The sequence below is a fragment of the Pleurodeles waltl genome, chromosome 4_2 (assembly GCF_031143425.1).
Source record: "Pleurodeles waltl isolate 20211129_DDA chromosome 4_2, aPleWal1.hap1.20221129, whole genome shotgun sequence".
Lineage (NCBI taxonomy): Eukaryota > Metazoa > Chordata > Amphibia > Caudata > Salamandridae > Pleurodeles > Pleurodeles waltl.
Window position 1 is genome coordinate 848,502,032 of NC_090443.1, and position 22,375 is coordinate 848,524,406.

Sequence of the window (22,375 nt, forward strand, 5' to 3'; positions counted from 1 at the left end):
AATAATTATATTATGTAGGTCCTTTTACCTGACATTTCTTTTTATCTTTACTAGCAGCACCATGTATGCAAAAAATTGCACTGTCCTGATCTGACCAACCTCCATGGTAATCTTCATTGTCTTTTTTTCCCTAACAATAATTCTAAGGATGATTGACTAAATGTTGAACTGGCCTAATGACAAACTGCATCAAGACCACCTGTAGTCATGGCACAACCAATTTTCGTGTGTCTATCATGGTCATACCTTCCAAGGACACTCGACCTTTTCCGAAGGTCTCTCCCCATTTACCATCATCTTTCAGTACAAAGCCTTTTGAATTTCATTTTAATATTTCCCTTTTTTTACTTTTCTTTTGGACTTCGTATTCAGTGTTCTTCTTTGTGTTTTTTTGTCTTATAACGTTGTTACATAAATTTGTGCAGAATTGTTTGTTACATAGAGCACTTTCCTCAAAGGATTGCCTTGATGCTCAGGACAATTTACTAAGGATGATACTTTGACATTTGAAACTTGCTTCTTTCATGTGGATTCCTCTTTGGGTAATGTGGAAGCTTGGCCACAACTTACATCACATCCGTAGCTTCTCTCAATCATCATAGCCTACCTGTTGAGCTGCCTACTACTATACCCTGTTGCCACTGTCTGTTGCCACTGACACTTAATGTGTTCGCCAAACTCTCATATCAGATCACTAGCAAAAATATGTATTTTTTTATTTATGCTTAACAATCAGCTTTTCCCTTACTTTTGCACATATATGAGCCAATATAGCCTATTTTCCGTCTACATTTCTAATGCTATTCTAAAATGTTTTCCAATATTTGTTAAACAACTTTCAGGAACTCTTCATGAGCAGGAACACATTTAGCCATTGTAGTTGGTGATGCTGACCCATCTGGGACAGAAAGCGGCATCATGTGTGCTATGCCACACTGAGCTGATTGAACAGATGGTACCCTGAAAGTGAACTGCACGTTTTCAGAATTGAAATTAAATCATTATGATGCTGTATATGTGCCCGGGGCAGGCTATCGCCTCCAAGGAAGTCAGTGGTGTGCCTGGGCCCTGCGCGTGCAGCTAAAAGGCTTTGATAGTGCTGCTCGGCCATCTAAACATCAGATTAAGCCAAAACAATGTTCATGAGTTTCATATAGAGGCGATTTGTTAATCTGACAAACAATTCTGCAGAAACTAAAGAGAGCAGTGAATTACATGTACGTCTAGATCTCAAATTAAACAGGCTTCTCTCTTTCTTGACTTCATCCCACGGATGACCTTACACAAATCTAATTATTTTTCAGGTTTTCATCAAATGAACTCCACATGCTTGTACAAGAGAGATTACTTATTGCAAAATCCGGTAAAATGTCAACAGTGTCTCATAAAAATGTAAGTACATTTTTCCAATTTCAATACTATAAAAAAGTGGATTTCTCGATTATATGTATAATATGATTATTAATGTTTTTTCATTCAATGATTGACTTATGAACATATATTAGAACATTGGAAGTTGGCAGCTCCATTGAAAACAATGGAGTGCTGCAGGCTTTTACTTGCCGGTAAAAGCCCGCAGCGCCAACATTCCAATGGGCTTTGTTCACAGCAGCAGCTGTGAACAAAGCCTCACGGAGCCCGAGGGGATTCTAATCCCCTCGGGCTCCGTGAGCAATTTGTTTTTTTTAAGAGAACATTCTGCCCTGAGTGGCAGAATGTTCTAATAGCCTTAGAACCCGCCGTAGCGGGCTCTACCGGCTACTAAAGGCCCTTTCCCTTGTTAAATGCCCTAGCCTTCGGCTCGGGCATTTAACTCGGGAGCGGGCCTTTAATAGCCGGTAGAGCCCGCTACGGCGGGTTCTAAGGCTATATTAGAACATTGGAGTGTTGGCAGCTACATTGAAAACCATGGAGTGCTCTGGGCCTTTACTGGCCGGTAAAATCCGGCAGCGCCAACATTCCAATATTCTTTGTTCACAGCAGCTGTGAACAAAGCCTCAGGGAGCCTGAGGGGATTTTAATCCCGTCTGGTTCTGTGAAGCCCTTGTTTTATTTAGGAGAACATTCTACCCTCTATTGGCAGAATGTTCTAATAGCCTTAGAATAGCCTTTGGCTCGGGCCTTTAACGCGGGAATGGGCCTTTAAAAGCCGGTAGAGCCTGCTTCAGTAGGTTCTAAGGCTATATTAGAACATTGGAATGTTCGGATCTCCATTGCAGACAATGGAGTGCTCTGGGCTTTTACTGGCCGGTAAAAGCCCGGAGCCAACATTCCAATGTTCTCCTTGTTCACAGCAGCAGCTGTGAACAAACCCTCATGGAGCCCGAGGGGATTTTAATCCCCTCGGGCTTCGTGAGGAATTTGTTTTAATTAATAGAACATTCTGCCCCCGAGTGACAGAATGTTCTAATAGCCTTAGAACCCGCCATAGCGGGCTGTACCGGCCAATAAAGGCCCTCTCCCTTGTTAACGTGGGAGCGGGCCTTTAATGGCCGGTAGTACCCACTACGGCGGGTTCTAAGGCTATAATAGAATTGTAATGTAGCTGGATTGAGCAACGTTTCCAGAAGAGATCTAGAGATAATTTATGTTTTTATTTCCCCTTCACCTTCTACTTCTCTCAAACCCTGGATTCACTTCCAAGTATATCAGACACTTTAATCACAAGTATGGTCCCCTTGGTCAATATTCTCCATCAGCTAGTGATAGAAACATAACATATCACATGGGAAATATGTGCACAGTTACTACACTTAGGATTTGCCAGCACTCCTAAGGCTAGGTCCAAATTTTAAAGATTCAGAAAAAAATTATGAAATTGGCAATCTGTTTTTGTTACTCTACATAGCAAAACTTCTTAACAATTTCAAATATTACCATTTTGCATAATTTGAGAGACAGGTTTCTACAGCAAATGAGATACATTTTCTGATGGAACTAGTCTCCAGACAGTATCTTTCATGACTGGTAGCTGAGATATGCACTTGTGTACAGAGGCCACACCAGATGCAAGGCAGACCGTATTTCCTGTTAGATGAATAATTTTGAATACATTCACATATTTTTCACAATCTTTCAGGAAAAAATATTTTATTTACCCCTTAGCATTCCTTTAAATTTGGTCATAGATCTGCATTGAAATGTGTTCTGCATGACCATTCTATAATTATGTGTAAGGAAGTCAATATAAAATGCTTACTCGTCAATACCATTAGTATCTAACTAAAATTAACTATGTGGAATTTAGTTGAACAGCTATTCATTTTGTTAGGGACCAATGTCGAACTAAGTTACATCTGTAATATTCCTGTTCAAGTCAACTACGAAGTCAAAATGTTGTGGCAATTGTTAACTAAGTACATTGGGGGTCATTACAAGCTTGGCGGCATGGCCGCACTCCCACGGACCCCATTATGACATCCCCGCTGGGCCGGCGGGTGCAAACTAAGTTTACGACCGCCGGCCCAGCGGGGATCCTAATGGAGCCGGCGGTGTTGCGGCCGTGCGACGGGTGCAGTAGCACCCGTCGCGCTTTTCCCTGTCTGCTATGCAGACAGTGAAAAGCTGCCCGGGGCCCTGTTAGGGGGCCCCAGGACTCCCCTTACCGCCAGCCTCTTCCTGACGGTGCAAACTGCCAGAAACAGGCTGGCGGTAGGGAGGTCATAATCCCCAGGGCAGCGCTGCCCTGGCGGATTATCACCGCCGGGGCTAAAACGGCGGGAAACCGCCGGCCCCGGTAGTGTGACCGCGGGGCTACCGTCGCAGTCATTATACAGGTCTCCGTACCGCCAGCCTGTTGGCGGTACGGACGCCACATTACCCCAGGCGGTCTCCGACCGCCAGGGTCGTAATGACCCCCATTATGTCTTATAAGCTATTTGGTGATTATGCATAGAAAAACACCACTATTGGCAGTGTGTTTTACATTCTCCCACATAGTAATTCGTGCTGACTTTTTGGAACCAGAAATGCAACAAGCATTGGCAATGCCAATAAGTCCGTCTTTAAAGGAATGACGTTATTTTGAAGCATTAAAAGTATCATGTGGTGAAATATGTATTGGTAGGTAAGCAAACAACTGTTGAATAATATTGGTGTAGGTTAAACAGTCAGGTGACAGTTGCACTCTCAAGCCAGGCCTAAAAATCAATGTTGACTGACTGCCGTCCTCCCATCTATGCTGCTGCCAGAGAAAGAAAACCATCTTAATATTCTTCAATAAATAGCATTGCAATGTCATGTGTGCCCCTGAGAGTGAAAGTTCAGGCACTTCGATAAATACAAAATTATCACATCTGTGTGAGGACAAGGCCTTTTTTTGTGGAAGCATACAACCTCTGCCCAATCAAAACATGTACTCCTGGTTCCTAACATGTGGGTAATGGTCACATATTTCTCTGGAGACAGATACCCTGTCAACCCAGACGATAAAAATTAACGTCTGCCCAAGCACAGAGGCATATCTGTGTGTCCTGGGTCCTACTAAATGGAAGGCAATTCTCTCCTGTTTGAAATGTGAAATACAGCTATAAACAGGGCTCAGTGGGCCCCGGTGCCACTACACCAGCTACACCAATGGAAGATGAGCTCCTGCCCAGGCACGTCAGTGCAGTTGCCACACCAGGGTGATTTCATCATCATACTCGACAGCAGCATTACAGAGATACCACAACAGGTTAGACTTTGGCATTGGCAGGTAATACATACACACAAGTTACTCATACTCAGGGCCTTATTTATACTTTTTGGTGCAAAACTGCACTAAGGCAGTTTTGCCCCAAAAAGCTTTGCACCGGCTTGCACCATTTTTTAGCACCAGCTGGGCACCATATTTATGGAATGGTGCAAGCCGGTGCAAAGGGTAGGCTAGCTTAATAAAAATGACGTTAGGCAGTTTTGAGTCAAAATGAATGATTCTGACCAGATTAGCATCATTTTTTGACGCTAAGGGGCATATTTCTACTCTGTTTGCACTGAATTAGCGTCATTTTTTTTACTCTAATTCAGTGCAAAACTAACTCCATATTTATACTTTGGTGCTAGACCCGTCTAGCGCCAAATTTATGGAGTTAAAGTCATTTTTTGGAAGTGGAAATCTACCTTGCCTTAATGAGATGCAAGGTAGGCGTTACCGTGCAAAAAAATGACTCTATGGCCTTAACACCATATTTATACTCCCATGTAAAAATGGTGCAAGGGAGGGAGGAGGGGTCAAAAAATGGGGCAAAGCTAGCTTTGCCCCATTTTTTAAGACCTGGGTCAGGGCAGGCGTTAGGGGACCTGTGGCCCTATTTCCATGGTGGAACAACATGGAATAAGCCCAGAGGTGCCCTCCCTAGGCCCTAGGGGCACCCACACTAGAGGGACTGCGAGGATGGGGGACCCCATCCCAGGTAAGTACAGGTAAGTGCATTTTATTTTTGAAAGTGCCATTGGGGGCCCTGAAATGGGCCCCCATACATGGCACAGGGTGCAATGGCCATGCACAGGGGACCCCTGTCCTCTGTGCTGGCCACTGGGGTGGTGGGCATGACTCCTGCCTTTTCTAAGGCAGGAGTCATGTGGCATGGTAGTTTTAGCACCATAAAATGACGCTTATCTGGTTAGAGTCATTTTTTTTTTACTCTAACCTGCCTAAAGCCATTTTTTGGTGCTAAACCCTCTTCTTCTATACTGCCAGCCCCACCCGACTAAAGTCATTTTTTTAAACTCTAGCCTACCCTTTGCACCAGCTTGCACCATTCCATAAATATGGTGCCCGGCTGGTGCACAGAAATGGTGCAAGCCGGTGCTAAACCTTTTGGTGCAAAACTGAGTTAGTGCTGTTTTGCAGCAAAAAGTATAAATAAGGGCCAATATTCTGTAAATTTGCGCCACTTTTGCGTCATAAAATGGCGTTAGTGTGGTGCAAAAAAAGTTTAAATCAGGGCCTTGGTGCTAGATGGGTCTAGCACCAAAGAATAAATATGGAGTTAGTTTTGCACCAAATTAGAGTAAAAAAAAATTACACTAATTCGGTGCAAACAGAGTATAAATATGCTGCAGAGTATAAATATGCCCCTAAATATGGCGTTAAGGCCATAGAGTCATTTTTTGCACGGGAACGCCTACCTTGAATCTCATTAAGGCAAAGTAGGTCTCCACTTTAAAAAAATAACTTTAACTCTATAAATTTGGTGCTAGAGGGGTCTAGCACCAAAGTATAAATATGGAGTTAGTTTTGCACCGAATTAGAGTAAAAAAAAAAGACACTAATTCGGTGCAAACAGAGTATAAATATGCCCCCAAGTACCTAAACAACACAACCAAGTGCGTCGAGAGCCACTGTCATTGACAACATTTTAACTGAGCACCACGAAACTGAAGTCCATGCGAATAAATGGTGGAAGACCATGTGGTTATGTGTATAATTGACTGAGATGTCGTACAGCAGAGGCGCTACGAGCTGTATATAAAGTTTGTCACTCAATTTATGAGTGAGTGGACTGATACGCTGTTCAGCTGGATAAGACCTGGGACAAATGGGATGAACATAGTTGTTTTGGTGCAAACTATTTTGATTGTGGGTGTACAAAGCAAGCAAGTTGCAAACTGTACTCTTCAGTAACTAAAGTATTCGATTGGAGTGCATTGTGAAGCTCCTTTGCTGCGAAATATTTACGTTTTGACTGTATGATTGGTCCGTCGGAGACTGATGCAGACAAATGCTATGTATATGTGAATACAACATAAATAAATCCTTGCATGCACGACTATCCTTTCTGGCGGGGAAATCAACTCGTAAATGTTGTCACCTTTCCAACAATTTGCTTTACTCCTCTCTTTAGAACGTCAATACAATAAAATCCAGACCATTATTTCAAAATTAATCTCCATAATGAAAATAACAGACTTGACACTTTCGTCTTTAATTCAATTGAAGAGATATTGCAATACTTATTAAGAAAACTGCAGTTTTTTAGAGTAGCATTGCTGTCATTTGGATCGGTGTCACAACTACAAGCAGCCATGGTTTTGTAGTTAACAAAACTTTGCATTCTGGGATTTAGGGGCTGACTTAAGAGCCCCTAGCACCTCCTTGCACCACATTAGCATAATTTATTTTACGCTAATGTGGCCCAACGAGGCCAAAATCACAGCACCAAATTTACAAAGTGGTGCAATGCAAGCATTGATCAATTTTTTACCATTTTGCATTACATTATGCCTGCTACAGGCATAATGTATGCAAAGGGGGCGTTTCCCAATTTTGGGGGCCGAAAACGTGGTGCAAAGAAATCTAAAAGATTTTTTTGTGTCATTTATTTCAGCACTTTTAACCCCTTAGCTGTTGGGCCTTTTCTCCCCCCGGTGCTGAGCCCTTTTTTGGCTATTTGGGGTAGTTCGCGCATAGGCCTTCCTAACCTTTTGTCCACATAAGCTATCCACGCCTAATTTGTGTCCTTTTTTTCCAACATCCTAGAGATTCTGAAGTTACCCAGAGTTTGTGGGATCCCCTGGAGGAGACCAAGAAATTAGCCAAAATACAGTGTTTATTTTGTTGTTTTTTTAAATGGGAAATGGGCTGCAGAAGAAGGCTTGTGTTTTTTTTCTCTGAAAATAACATCAACAAAGGGTTTGCGGTGCTAAACTCACAATTTTCCCAGCTTTCAGGAACAGACAGACTTGAATCAGAAAAGCACATTTTTCAACACAATTTTGGCATTTTACTGAGACATACCCAATTTTTAAAAAAATTTGTGCTTTCAGCCTCCTTCCAGTTAGTGACAGAAACAGGTGTGAAAACAATGCTGGATCCTGGGAAGCTAAACATTTCTAAAGAGTAGACAAAATTCTGAATACAGCATGGGGTCAATGTATAGATCCTACAACGTGAAATAAAAACATATTGAAATTGAGGTGAAAAAAACAACAATTTTTCTCCATGTTTTACTCTGTAATTTTTTCCTACGATGTCAGATCTTTAAAAGCAATACACTGTTGTATCTGCTGAACTCTTCTGGTTGCAGGGATATATAAGGCTTGTAGGTTCATCAAGAGCCCTAGGTACCCAGAGCCAATAAATGAGCTGCAACTTGCAATTGTTTTTCATTCTATACTGGGTAAACAGCAATTTATTTGCTGAAATATAAAGAGTGAAAAAAGGTATCAAGAAAACCTTTGTATTTCCAAAATGGGCACAAGATAAGGTGTTGAGAAGCAGTGGTTATTTGCACATCTCTGAATTCCGGGGTGCCCATACTAACGTGAATTACAGGGCATTTCTCAAATAGACGCCTTTTTTACACACTGTCTTACATTTGGAAGGAAAAAATGTAGAGAAAGACAAGGGGCAATAACACTTGTTCTGCTATTCTGTGTTTCCCTAAGTCGCCCAATATAAATGGTACCTCACTTGCGTGGGTAGGTCTAATGCCCGCGACAGGACACGCAACATGGACACATCACATTTTTACATTGAAAACTGAGATGTTTTTGGAAAGTGCCTAGCTGTGGTTTTTGATCTCTAGCTCAGCCGGCACCTAGAAAAACCTACCAAACCTGTGCATTATTTAAAACTAGACACCTAGGCTCATATTTATACTTTTTTAGCGCCACATTTGCGTAATTTTTTGACGCAAAAGTGGCTCAAACTTACAAAATACAACTGTATTTTGTAAGTTTGCACCGCTTTTGCGTTAAAAAGTGGCACAAATGCAGCGCTAAAAAGTATAAATACGGCCACTAGTGACTTGTGGGGCTGCCACCAGGTTCTGTTACCCAGAATCCTTTGCAAACCTCAAAATTTGGCAAAAAATACACTTTCTCCTCACATTTCAGTGACAGAAAGTGCGGGAATCTGAGAGGAGCCACACATTTCCTTCCACCCAATGTTCTCCCAAGTCTTCCGATAAAAATGGTACCTCCCTTGTGTGGGTAGGTCAAGGGCCCAAAACAGGAAATGCCGCAAAACACAACGTGGACACATCACATTTTCCCAAAGAAAACAGAACTGTTTTTTGCAAAGTGCCTAGCTCTGGATTTTGGTCTATAGCTCAGCCGGCACCTAAGGAAACAAACCTATCAAACCTGTGCATTTCTTAAAACTAGACACCTAGCAGAATCCAAGATGGGGTGACTTGTGGGGCTCTCACCAGATTCTGTTACCCAAAATCCTTTGCAAACCTCACAATTTGGCCCAAAAAACACTTTTTCCTCACATTTCGGTGACAGAAAGTTCTGGAATCTGAGAGGAGACACAAATTTCCTTCCACCCAGCGTTCCCCCAAGTCTCCTGATAAAAATGGTACCTCACTTGTGTGGGTAGGCCTAGCGCCTGTGTCAGGAATAGATCACACAACGGTCAATGTTGGTTCTTGCATGAGGGCAACTGTTGACCCTGGGGTGATCCATTCCTGATGCAGGCACTAGATACAGGCACTCAAGTGGGGTAGCATTTTTATCAGGACAGGTGGGGAAACACTGGGTGGTAGGAATTTTGTGGATCCCAGCATATTCCTGTAGTTTGTGTGACAGAAATGCAAGAAAAAATAGAGTTTTTATTCAACGTTTCAGCTTTGCAGGATATTCTGGGTAAGAAAACTTTGGGGAATCCACACAAGTCACACCTCTGTGGACTCCCCTGGATGTCTAGATTCCAGAAATGACTGGGTTTGGTAGGTTTCCCTATATGGCCGGCCTTACAAAACCAGGTTGTTTTGATGTTTCTGCAATATGATTTGGGCGGTGGAATTTGGGGCCAAATTAAATTGGGGAGCTCCCAAGAGAGCACTCTCTCTGTGCTTCCCACTGCATGCACCTTCCCTCTGGTTTGGGCTAACCTGCTATTGTCCTGCTGCACAGACTGTGCTTGCGAAGGCACAGCAGTACTGTTCTCATCACCTCCCTCATAATCACTGGAAGAGGAGTTATCAAATGGGACTCCTCTTACCCGAAAAATCACTCCCAGAGTCTGCGCCATTGCCCTATCCCTCAGATGCTGTCTCAAAATCTGCTGTCTCAGTCTCTGATCCTACATCAGAGCTTTCCTCTATAACCTGAGTTAGGGCTTGAGCAGCAGTTATCCAACAAGATGCCATCTCTGCTACTGGCTAAACTGTCACTCTAAAACACTAGCCTATGTAGACAGTCACAAAATTGCAGGTGGGTGTGATACCTGCAAAAGTAGAGGTCACCTTACCTTCACTGCTTCCCTCAATCAGCATGTTCTCTCAAGACACTCAAAAAAAGAAAAAAGACACACTATTACATCACCTTCTCACATACCAATCGTCACAATCTTTAGCGCCTCTAGCGCCCAGTCCAACAATCATTATTGGTTCTCCCACTCCCATTACCTCCTCCTACGATTTCCTCACTACCACCCACCAAAAGTGCATTTCATTTCTCCATAGCCCCCCTCACTCATACATTTAATTTGTATTATAGCGCAGGTAATGGCTGACTTTACTAATCTACTCAGCTATTCACATATAATACAGTTTTGATCCTTTCAGTAGGCATATAAACTTTCTGTGCTACTTTATGGTATCAAAACTGCCACTAGACAAAAGTCAGATCCTTTTCTAGCTGAAACATAATCACAACAAGCTGTATCAATGTCCCATTCTCGTCCTATCCACATGTACAAAGAATACTAACTAACAACTTCACAAATCAGTGCCTGAGCTGCAGACCACACAAATCAGAAACGCAGAGTGGTTGCATCCCCACTCCATGTTTCTGAACAGTGCAGTCTGAAGCTCAAGCACAAATTCCTGGACTTTTTGTGGTAGTGTATGTACTGTATACAGCTTGAGTTCATTGGAAATGTTAATTGGAAATGGGCATTGAAAATGGGCACACTGCCCTTTTTCCGTGCGTGGCGCAGGCACATATTGTGATAACAGACAGCCGCAGATTTCACTGTGAGCTACTATTCAAGCAGCATTGAACATGTTGACATATATTGCATATGATGCACCTTCAGAACAAGTAGTGATTTTGATGTTAGAAATTTGACAGATATGCTTGTTCATGTCCTAATTATTTGATTTGTCACAGGAATTTGTTTTAATTCTACGTGCAAGGCAGGGTTATGATCGCGTCATGGTACTTTGTGATGAGCATTGTGCATTAGTCACGGCAGTCTAGTACAAAATACAATACCACTTATCATGCGCACAATGCATCAGAAGTCACAGCACATACACTTACCCCAATGAGATAAAAATATCAGGCAACAAACCTCTCTCCACATGATTCTAAAGAGGACTGTGAAGAGGCTTCAAATTCCCTTTGATGGAGAGACCTCTGACAGGCAGGCCTGTCCTACCCACTACATACCTTTCCCTAGAACACAAAAGCAAAGGCAGGAGATATTATTTGATCGTGTACCCATGATCTGTTTTATGTGGGGCTCTCTATGGCTTGCATTTTCAGTGCTTGCACTGGTATTTATCACAGTTCTGCAGCACACATAGAAGGAGGAAAAGGTCATATAAACAATCATTCCAAAATAACGCTTCAGTACTTCTATGTGTGCTGCATTTGGCTCTTCTATGCTAAATGCAGCACACATAGAAGTGCCAAATCGCCATCATAGATTATGTGCAGGAAGGGTCACCTTCCTGAACATAAACAATCTATCCCCTCAATGCAGATTCTCAGGCATCCTAATTTAGCGCCAGTGCAGGGGGAAACAAAAGTGGCACAGCGCTGCTATTTTTGGCACAGCACTGTGCTGCACCACTTTGTCTGAAATCTGGGCCTTTGGGTGGTTACCACAAATATCAAGGGGCAGGTCGGAGGAAGGAACAAATAAAAAAAATTAAAATACTGACCATTCGCTGCCGCCAATGCCATCCTCTCCTGCCACCTCGCTCGTCCTCCTTTTCTGTTCTCCCCAGCAATCCTTATGCTGCTTTCATGCTTAAAGCTAGCATGAAAGCAACAGCAGGATTGGTGGGAGTGGCAGTGCCTGCCGCTCAAACACAACCCTGGGGCCTGTGCAGTTTCTCCAGCCTGGCTGTGTACACAACCTGGTTGGAGAAACCTAAGTGTGCATGTGTGTTTGGATAGCCATTTTAGGCCGTCCAAACACACATGCGCACTTAGTGCACATAATTCCTCATCCCCCCTCCCACCTCCTGAGGCCCGGCCCCACCCCTCCCTTCACATGCTGGCTGAGCCAGCAGAAGAAAAATAAAACAAGATTCAAGTATCATTTTATTTTTCTGCTGCTGGCTCCTAGCCAGTGGGGAGATGCTCCTCCGCAATTTCGGAGGAGCCACCCCTGTAGGGCTGTATCATAATAAGCTGCGCCGGCTCAGTGCAGAGCCTAGAATCTGTCTTTTTGTGTCTGAGGCATCCTAAGTTCATATACATAACTCAGAATTTTTCTGCCTTAATGCATGAACTTTATACAGTTAGAACCAGAGAGAGGCAATCTATGCTCTCCATTTCAGACGTGTTCAGTCTAAAGACCATAAATTAGCTCTGAGAAATTTTCATTTATATGTGTGAATTGAAGACACCTTCCAGCAATGCACCCCATTTATTCTAAGTTTGCTGCCTGGTAATATGATGCACAATTTTCTCCTTAACCATAATTTTCCAGCATCTGTTGTACCATCCCAGCCTACTGAGGCTTTCACCACTCCTGTGGTTCTGTAGTTTTGACTACCAGCCTGAGTAACTATATCAGATTGCAAGTGCCCTTCAATACTTCCTCCTAGACTTCTAGCATCCAAAATACTCATTGATTGAGGTGAAACCTTAAAATCCTTATTCTAAATATACTATTTAGGTCTATGCTCCAGAAGATGCAGAGTTTTATGTTGTTAGAAATGGGGTCTTTGGTTGGCAGTCAGGTTACCCCCTGTCCAAGCAAGGACCCTCACTCTAGTCAGAGTAAGTCACACACAACCCAAATTATCCTGTGCCCACCCTCTGGTAGCTTGGCACTCAGCAGTCAGGCTTAACTTAGAAGGCAATGTGTAAAGTATTTGTGCAATAAATCATACAGCAACACAATATAGCACCACAAAAATACACCACACAGTGTTTAGAAAAATATATAATATTTATCTGGATATTTGTAGATCAAAATGATAAAAGTTGCAATAAGAAATTGTAAAGATATCACTGAAAAGTGATGTGAAGTGTCTTAAGTCTTTAAAAAGGAAACAAAGTGTCTTTGAAACACCAAGTACCTGGTTGGAGTGAAATATCTCTGCAAAGGGCCGCAGAGGAGGAGATGCGTGGAAAAATGGTGTGTGCGTCAGTTTCGCCCGTTCACACATGGACTTGCATTGTTATTTTCCACGCAGGGAAGACGTTGCGTCAATTTCCGGCGCGCGGACGGGTCTCCTCTTCGGGTTGCAGAGTTTTCAGGCGCCCCGGGGTCTGTGCGTGGAATCCTGAGCTTGTTGACCGGCTGCGCGTCGTTCCGGTGGGTGATGCGTGGAATTTTCTCCCTCACGGCAGGCGCTGCGTCGATTTCCCTTCTGGAAGTCGGGCGGCATTGTCCAGGCGGGTCGTGAGTCGAAGTTCCGGTCACACCGCAGGCGCCACGTCGATCTTTTCCTCGCAAAGTCGAGCGGCGTCGTTCCGGTTCGGCGTGCGGTGAATTTTTCACTGCGGAACAAGCTGTGCGCCTAATTTTTCAACCACACAAGGAGTCCAGTTGCAAGAGAGAAGTCTTTTTGGTCCTGAGACTTCAGGGAACAGGAGGCAAGCTCTATCCAAGCCCTTGGAGAGCACTTCTGCAGCAAAGCAAGAGAGCAGCAAGACAGCAGAGCAACAGCAAGGAAGCAGTCCTTTGCAGAAAGCAGACAGGTGAGTCCTTTGAGCAGCCAGGCAGTTCTTCTTGGCAGGATGTAGTTTCTGGTTCAGGTTTCTTCTCCAGCAAGTGTCTGATGAGGTAGGGCAGAGGCCCTGTTTTCTACCCAAATGTGCCTTTGAAGTGGGGGAGACTTCAAAGAGTGGCTTAGAAGTGCACCAGGTCCCCTTTCAGTTCAATCCTGTCTGCCAGGGTCCCAGTAGGGTGTGTGGCAGTCCTTTGTGTTAGAGCAGGCCCTCCAACCTCCCAGCCCAGGAAGACCCATTCAAAATGCAGATGTATGCAAGTGAGGCTGAGTACCCTGTGTTTGGGGTGTGTCTGAGTGAATGCACAATGAGCTGTAAACTAAATATAGCCAGACGTGGATTGTAAGGCACAGAAAGATTTAAGTGCAGAGAAATGCTCACTTTCTAAAAGTAGCATTTCTAAAATAGTAATATTAAATCCAACTTCACCAGTCAGCAGGATTTTGCATTACCATTCTGGCCATACTAAATATGACCTTCCTGCTCCCTTCAGATCAGCAGCCGCCATTTCAACAATGTATGAGGGCAGCCCCAATGTTAGCCTATGAAGGAAGCAGGCCTCACAGTAGTGTAAAAATAAATACTATCTATACTTATTCTAAGGCCCTCCATTCTACAACTTAATTTTATGTTGAAATTCTCAAGCTCAAAAAAGTATGAATTGGAAGCTAGCTTTTTCATTGGTTAATGCCTAAGTGTGGAATGATCCGCCTCTTACTATTAGAATAAAAAGGATCATTCTCAAATTGTCAAAAACCTCCTACTATATCTGCAAACTTGTTATGGAGACATCCTAGCACCAGGACACCCTTCCTTTTGGATAATGGGATGCCTTATATGTTTCAAAACAACTATCCAATTGAGTCATTACCTCCCACTCCATTCTCTTTATCCCAAACCTTAAACATAGTTGCATTATGTAAGCTGGAATAGAGAGCTACTATTGATGCTTAAAGATAAGGAATACAATGACAGTTTGAATGCTGCTACAACCAGAGATTTTATTGAATACTTAAACTTTTGGGAGGCACGATTGTCTACTGATGACTTTACTGCCAAATAATGCAGAAAATCCACCACTCACTTGTAATGGATCATAACGATATGTGCGAGTAAACAAGTGGCAGCATTGCAAAAGACCTTAGCAGAGACACTTCGAAAGTTGTGGAAGAATCGGCCAATCCTTTCGTGCATTTCCAGTAAATAAGTCCTGTAAGATCTTTACCATCAGAATTACATACAAGTATTTAGTTAGCGTCAACCAGTGATTCAGAGTGATAGTAGATAATCACTGCACCAACCAGTTAAATGTACAGTGACCCTTACGCATCCACGAAATAAAGACTTCTATTTTCATCCTAAGAAGGATATGGAAAAAACGTCCCACACAAGCTCCTGAGGCAATGTAATTTAGATGGATTTTTAGCTAAAAAAAGATTCAAAGGTTCAAAGAACAACTTTGCAGGAAAGAAATAAAATTTAAAAGAGCGCCCTAACTCTCCACAATATTTTTCTGAACAAATGGCCACAAAAAGGCTGAAAGAAATTACCAGTGGCATAAACAGAGGCCCCTGAAGACTCTGAAGGTTTATCAAAATCCCAAGAGTTTACTGGGTAATAAATTATGAAATTCGGAGGAAAAGCGTTGTAGAACGTCGTCAGTCTGGAGCTCAGACCTCTAAAGGTTTGGATGGTAGCTCTTTGGCTATGCAATTTGGACACTGCTAAACCCAGGAGGAAACCATCCCTCAAAAAATTATAGACTTTTGAGGGATCTCAAGAGGAAGCCTCCAGTCCCTCTGATGTACATCAAGCCTTCAATTTCCACCAATGCCAGATATGTAACGTGTTGGATGCTTTAACCCCTTCGCTGCCAGGCCTTTTCCCCCTCCTGTGCCAGGCCTTTTTTGCCTATTTGGAATAGTTCTCGCTTAGGCCCTCATAACTTTTTGTCCACGTAAGCTACCCACGCCAAATTTGCGTCCTTTTTTTCCAACATCCTAGAGATACCCAGACTTTGTGGGTTCCCCTGAAGGAGACCAAGAAATTAGCTAAAATACAGTGAAAATTGTGTTTTGTTTTTAAAAATTGGAAAAAAGGGCTGCAGAAGAAGGCTTGTGGTTTTTCCCTGAAAATGGCATCAACAAAGGGTTTGCAGTGCTAAACTCACCAGCTTCCCAGCTTTCAGGAACAGGCAGACTTGAATCAGAAAATCCAGTTTTTCAACACAATTTTGGCATTTTACTGGGACATATCCCATTTTTATGATTTTTTGTGCTTTCAGCCTCCTTCCAGTCAGTGACAGAAATGGGTGTGAAACCAATGCTGGATCCTAGAAACCTAAACATTTCTGAGAAGTAGACAACATTTTGAATTCAGCAATGGGTAATTGGTGTAGATACTACAAGGGTTTCCTGCAGAAAATAACAATTGAAATAAAGAAATATTGAAATTGAGGTGAAAAAAACAGCAATTTTTCTCTACGTTTTACTCTGTAACTTTTTCCTGCAATGTCAGATCTTTGAAAGCAATATACTGTTACGTCCGCTGGACTCCTCTGGTTGCAGGGATATATAGGGCTTGTATGTTCATCAAGAACCTTAGGCACCCAGAGCCAATAAATGAGCTGCACCTTGCAGTGGGTTTTCATTCTATACCAGGTATACAGCAATTCATTTGCTGAAATATAAAGAGTCAAAAATAGGTATCAAGACAACCTTTGTATTTCCAAAATAGGCCAAAGATAAGGTGTTGAGGAGGAGTCGTTATTTGCACATCTCTGAATTCTGGGGTGCCCATACTAGCATGTGAATTACAGGACATTTCTCAAATAGATGTCTTTTTTACACACTGTCTTATATTTGGAAGGCAAAAATGTAGAGAAAGGCAATAACACTTGTTTTGCTATTCTATGTTCCCCCAAGTCTCCCGATAAAAATGGTACCTCACTTGTGTGGGTAGGCCTAGTGCCGGCGACAGGAAATGCCCCAAAACACAACGTGGACACATCACATTTTCTCAAAGAAAACAGAGGTGTTTTTTGCAAAGTGCCTACCTGTGGATTTTGGCCTCTAGCTCAGCCGCCACCTGGGCAAACCTACCAAACCTGGGCATTTTTGAAAACTAGAGACCTAGGGGAATCCAAGATAGGGTGACTTGTCAGGCTCTCACCAGGTTCTGTTACCCAGAATCCTTTGCAAACCTCAAAATGTGGCTAAATAAATACTTTTTCCTCACATTTCGGTGACAGAAAGTTCTGGAATCTGAGAGGAGCCACAAATTTCCTTCCACCCAGCATTCCCCCAAGTCTCCCGATAAAAATGGTACCTCACTTGTGTGGGTAGGCCTAGTGCCCGCGACAGGAAATGCCCCAAAACACAAAGTGGACACATCACATTTTCTCAAAGAAAACAGAGGTGTTTTTTGCAAAGGGCCTACCTGTGGATTTTGGCCTCTAGCTCAGCCGCCACCTGGGCAAACCTACCAAACCTGGGCATTTTTGAAAACTAGAGACCTAGGGGAATCCAAGATAGGGTGACTTGTCAGGCTCTCACCAGGTTCTGTTACTCAGAAGCCTTTGCAAACCTCAAAATGTGGCTAAAAAAACACTTTTTCCTCACATTTCAGTGACGGAAAGTTCTGGAATCTGAGAGGAGCCACAAATTTCCTTCCAACCAGCATTCCCCCAAGTCTCCCAATAAAAATGGTACCTCACTTGTGTGGGTAGGCCTAGGGCCCGTGACACGAAATGCCCCAAAACACAAAGTGGACACATCACATTTTCTCAAAGAAAACAGAGGTGTTTTTTGCAAAGTGCCTACCTGTGGATCTTGGCCTCTAGCTCTGCTGCCACCTGGGGAAACCTACAAAACCTGCGCATTTTGTAAAAGTAGACCCCTAGGGGAATCCAAGATGGGGTGACTTGTCAGGCTCTTACCAGGTTCTGTTACCCAGAATCCCTTGCAAACCTCAAAATGTGGCTAAAAAACACCTTTTCCTCAAATTTCGGTGACAGAATGTTCTAGAATCTGAGAGGAGCCACAAATTTCCTTCTACCCAGCGTTCCCCCAAGTCTCCTGATAAAAATGGTACCTCACTTGTGTGGGTAGGCCTAGTGCCCGCGACAGGAAATGCCCCAAAACACAAAATGGACACATCACATTTTCTCAAAGAAAACAGAGTATTTTTTTTGCAAAGTGCCGATCTGTGGATTTTGGCCTCTAGCTCAGCTGGCACCTAGGGAAACCTACCAAACCTGTGCATTTTTTTAAACTAGAGACCTAGGGGAATCCAAGATGGGTGACTTGTCAGGCTCTCACCAGGTTCCGTTATCCAGAATCCTTTGCAAACCTCAAAATGTGGCTAAAAAAAAAACACTTTTTCCTCACATTTCGGTGACAAAAAGTTCTGGAATCTGAGAGGAGCCACAAATTTCCTTCCATCCAGCGTTCCCCCCAAGTCTCCCGATAAAAATGGTACCTCACTTGTGTGGGTAGGCCTAATGCCCGCGACAGGAAATGCTCCAAAACACAACGTGGACACATCACATTTTTTCTACAGAAAACAGAGGTGTTTTTTGCAAAGTGCCTACCTGTGGATTTTGGCCTCTAGCTCAGCCAGCACCCAGAGAAACCTACCAAACCTGTGCATTTTTAAAAACTAGAGACCTAGGGGAATCCAAGATGGGGTGACTTGTCAGGCTCTCACCAGATTCTGTTACCCGGAATCCCTTGCAAACCACAAATGTGGCTAAAAACACACTTTTTCCTCACTATTCGGTGACAAAAAGTTCTGGAATCTGAGAGGAGCCGCAAATTTCCTTCCATCCAGCGTTCCCCCCAAGTCTACCGATAAAAATGGTACCTCACTTGTGTGGGTAGGCCTAATGCCCGCGACAGGAAATGCTCCAAAACACAACGTGGACACATCGCATTTTTCTACAGAAAACAGAGGTGTTTTTTGCAAAGTGCCTACCTGTGGATTTTGGCATCTAGCTCAGCCGGCACCTAGGGAATCCTACCAAACCTGTGCATTTTTGAAAACTAGAGACCTAGAGGAATCCAAGATGGGGGGCCTTGTCAGGATCTCACCAGGTCCCGTTACCCAGAATCCTTTGCAAACCTCAAAATGTGGCTAAAAAACCTTTTCCTCACATTTTGGTGACAGAAAGTTCTGGAATCTGAGAGGAGCCACACATTTCCTCCCACACAGCGTTCCCCCAAGTCTCCCGATAAAAATGGTACCTCACTTGTGTGGGTAGGCCTAGTGCCCGCGACAGGAAATGCCCCAAAACACAAAGTGGACACATCACATTTTCTGAAAGAAAACAGAGGTGTTTTTTGAAAAGTGCCTACCTGTGGATTTTGGCCTCTAGCTCTGCCGCCACTTGGGGGAACCTACCAAACCTGTGCATTTTTTAACAATAGAGACCTAGGGGAATCCAAGATGGGGTGACTTGTCAGGCTCTCACCAGGTTCTGTTACCCAGAATCCCTTGCAAACCTCAAAATGTGGCTAAAAAAACACTTTTTCCTCACATTTCGGTGACAGAAAGTTCTGGAATCTGAGAGGAGCCACAAATTTCCTTCCACCCAGCGTTTCCCAAAGTCTTCCGATAAAAATGGTACCTCACTTGTGTGGGTAGGCATAGTGCTCGCAACAGGAAATGCTCCAAAACACAGCATGGACACATCACATTTTTGTACAGAAAACAGAGGTGTTTTTTGTAAAGTGCCTACCTGTGGATTTTGGCCTCTAGCTCAGCCAGCACCCAGGGAAACCTACCAAACCTGTGCATTTTTAAACACTAGAGACCTAGGGGAATCCAAGATGGGGTGACTTGTTAGGCTCTCACCAGAGTCTGTTAACCGGAATCCCTTGCAAACCACAAATGTGGCTAAAAAACACTTTTTCCTCACTATTCGGTGACAGAAAGTTCTGGAATCTGGGAGGAACCACAAATTTCTTTCGACCCGGCGTTCCCCCAAGTCTCCTGATAAAAATGGTACCTCACTTGTGTGGGTAGGCCTAGTGCCCGCGACAGAAAAATGCCCCAAAACACAATAGAGGACACATCACATTTTCTCAAAGAAAACAGAGGTGTTTTTTGCAAAGTGCCTACTTGTGGATTTTGCCCCGGGCGGGGGCGGAAACAGCCAAAAAAACTAATTGCCCCCCTGGAGAGTGGCCCTTGCCCAAGGGGCCGCTCTGCTTATCATGTAACAAAAAAAAAAAAAATCCCTGGTGCCTAGTGGCATTTCTGCTACCCGATCGCATCGCAATCGGGCAGCAGAAATGCTCAGAGAAGCCTGAAAGGAGAGGAAAGGCCTTTCCTCTCCTTTCAGGCTTCTCTGACCCCCTCCACGTGATCGGAGGAGAAATGCTTTGCATTTCTCCTCCGATCGGGCGCTGGAAGTTGAGCTTCCAGCGCTGGAGGGAAGGCCTCTGATGAGTTCAGCGCCACGGGGGGATCGCGGGGGTGGAAGGGGAATCGATTCCCCTTCCATCCCTGCCTAGGTGAGGGGTGTGCCTGGCCATCGGGGGCCCCTAGCAGGATGAGGTGATCCCGTCAAAGGCACCGGGGAACCGGTGCCTTGGACAAGATCACCTCGTCCTGGGCATACAAGGGGTTTATTGATATGGTTCATCCTTTCACGTTTCAGACTCCTAGTTGAAAACAAATGAGGCAGGAGTCTTGAGAGCGAGGGATTCTGAGTGGGGCCAAACTGGTAAGAAAAATCCAATGTGCCAGGATTGAAAGTTACAGCAGAAGTTGGTATCAGGAGCATCTAGTTCAACAGAGCACAATCAACAGCATCACATCCTCTTGATTCTTCTTAAGTACCCTGAAGATCAAGCAAATTGGAATGAAAGAGTATAGTGGTTCCCATGGCTAAGGGAGAGTGAAAACATATATTCCCACATAAACTCAGGTTTGAACCAGACTGCAAACCGTGGCAGCAGTGTGTTTTACACAGCTAAAAAAGGTTTGTAACGGGTAGACAAACTCTTTCATTTACTGGAATAGAACTCAACAGAGGCACAGAGTTACCAAGAATGGAAACACCGGACTCAAGTGATCTGCTGGTGCACTCCCCCTCCACAGAACACAGTAGTAATATAAATAAAGTCATAGCCTTTGCCCCCCCCACCTCTCCTGGTAATTATTGGAGGCCTGCACCACCTGATTGTCAGAAATATGCAGCAGGGCTTTCTGAATTTCTGCAAGTCCCAATTAGAGGATGATCTGTTTTCTGTGCAGTTCCTACATCCCTGTGTAGGAAGATCTCCACTACTTGTTTTCGATCTAGCTCCACTGGCATCTGTCTTAGGTTTTCAGAAACAAGGAGAAATCAAAAACAACCCCAATCTACACAGCTCAGAGTTAACCACTGCTACAAATCCAAGGCTGCATGTGGTGTTACTATAAGCCGCCCTCACAGTCCTGTGAGATTAGATTCTAGAAGTGCAGAAGATGCTGCATCAAAGGTTGCAGATGAATGTGGTGTCACGGTAGAATGGCTAGAGTGGATACAACGTACCCTGAACCCCCAATCAGACCCTGCCATTTCTTCCTTTGCTGAGATATTAATCATGGAGAGACAAAAATGTTTGCATCCGATCTTTTGTCTGGAGGAAGGATCCTAGGGCCACATGTACGAAAGCTTTTTCCCATAGACACAGAATGGGTAAAATCCTTTGGTACATCTGGCCCCTAATTCTGTGCAGAACACCACTCGTATAAACTGTAGATACTGCAAAGGAACCAGATGGAATTAGAATGAAACAATAGCCCGGACGATTCTTGCAAACTTGGAGTACCACTTTGCATCCATTAGAAAAAGAAGAGGAAGCAATTAGCACATCATCCACATAAGGAGAGATCTGAACTGCCGGAGAATGAATCATATTCACTAGAGGAGCTAAACTCTTTGTAAAACCCCTTGGGACTGAGGACAGTGCAAATGGCAATATTTGGAACTCTTAAAGACGATTCAGGCCACAAAATTGAAGAAACCTTTGAGAATAAAGATGTATTGGCACATGTAGAGAAGCATCTACCAGTTCTAAGGAAGCTAGACATTGTGCTGGAGAAGAATGTTTGAAACAGGGCTATTTTGAAACGCTGGTGCAAAGAGCAAGAGCTCACTTCTTTCAACTCAAAACTGAATGAATATTGCCTGAAGATTTCTGCACCAGGAATAGGACCGAATACCACCTCGGACAAACATACAAGACTGCAAATGGAATGATTGTTGACTTATTCAGAAAATCTTGGGAACCTTTTAAGTGAGTTTGACATTGAAGTGAACAACGGGGTACTGGAGTTTGTTGAAAATGATTCTCTGAATTGGGTGTCCTAGATTTATGATTTCCAGAGGCAAGACACCTGAGATAGAGGATGTCCATTGGCTGCAGGATCAAGCAAACATAGTGCTTCCTTATACTGAAAGATGGCTGTTAGAAATGGGGTCTTTGGTTGACAGACAGGTTACCCTCTGTTCAAGCAAGGACCCTCACTCTAGTCA

General features: G+C 43.6%; 1 protein-coding gene across 1 annotated transcript in view; it reads left to right on the forward strand.

Moving 5' to 3' along the window:
- The window catches only part of DAB1 (DAB adaptor protein 1), a 3,348,596-nt gene that overhangs the window by 729,423 nt on the left and 2,596,798 nt on the right, over window positions 1–22,375 (forward strand). The window contains exon 2 of the mRNA XM_069232585.1: window positions 1,305–1,392. The gene's annotated coding sequence lies outside the window, so the exon portion shown is untranslated. The remainder of the gene's footprint in view (window positions 1–1,304; window positions 1,393–22,375) is intronic.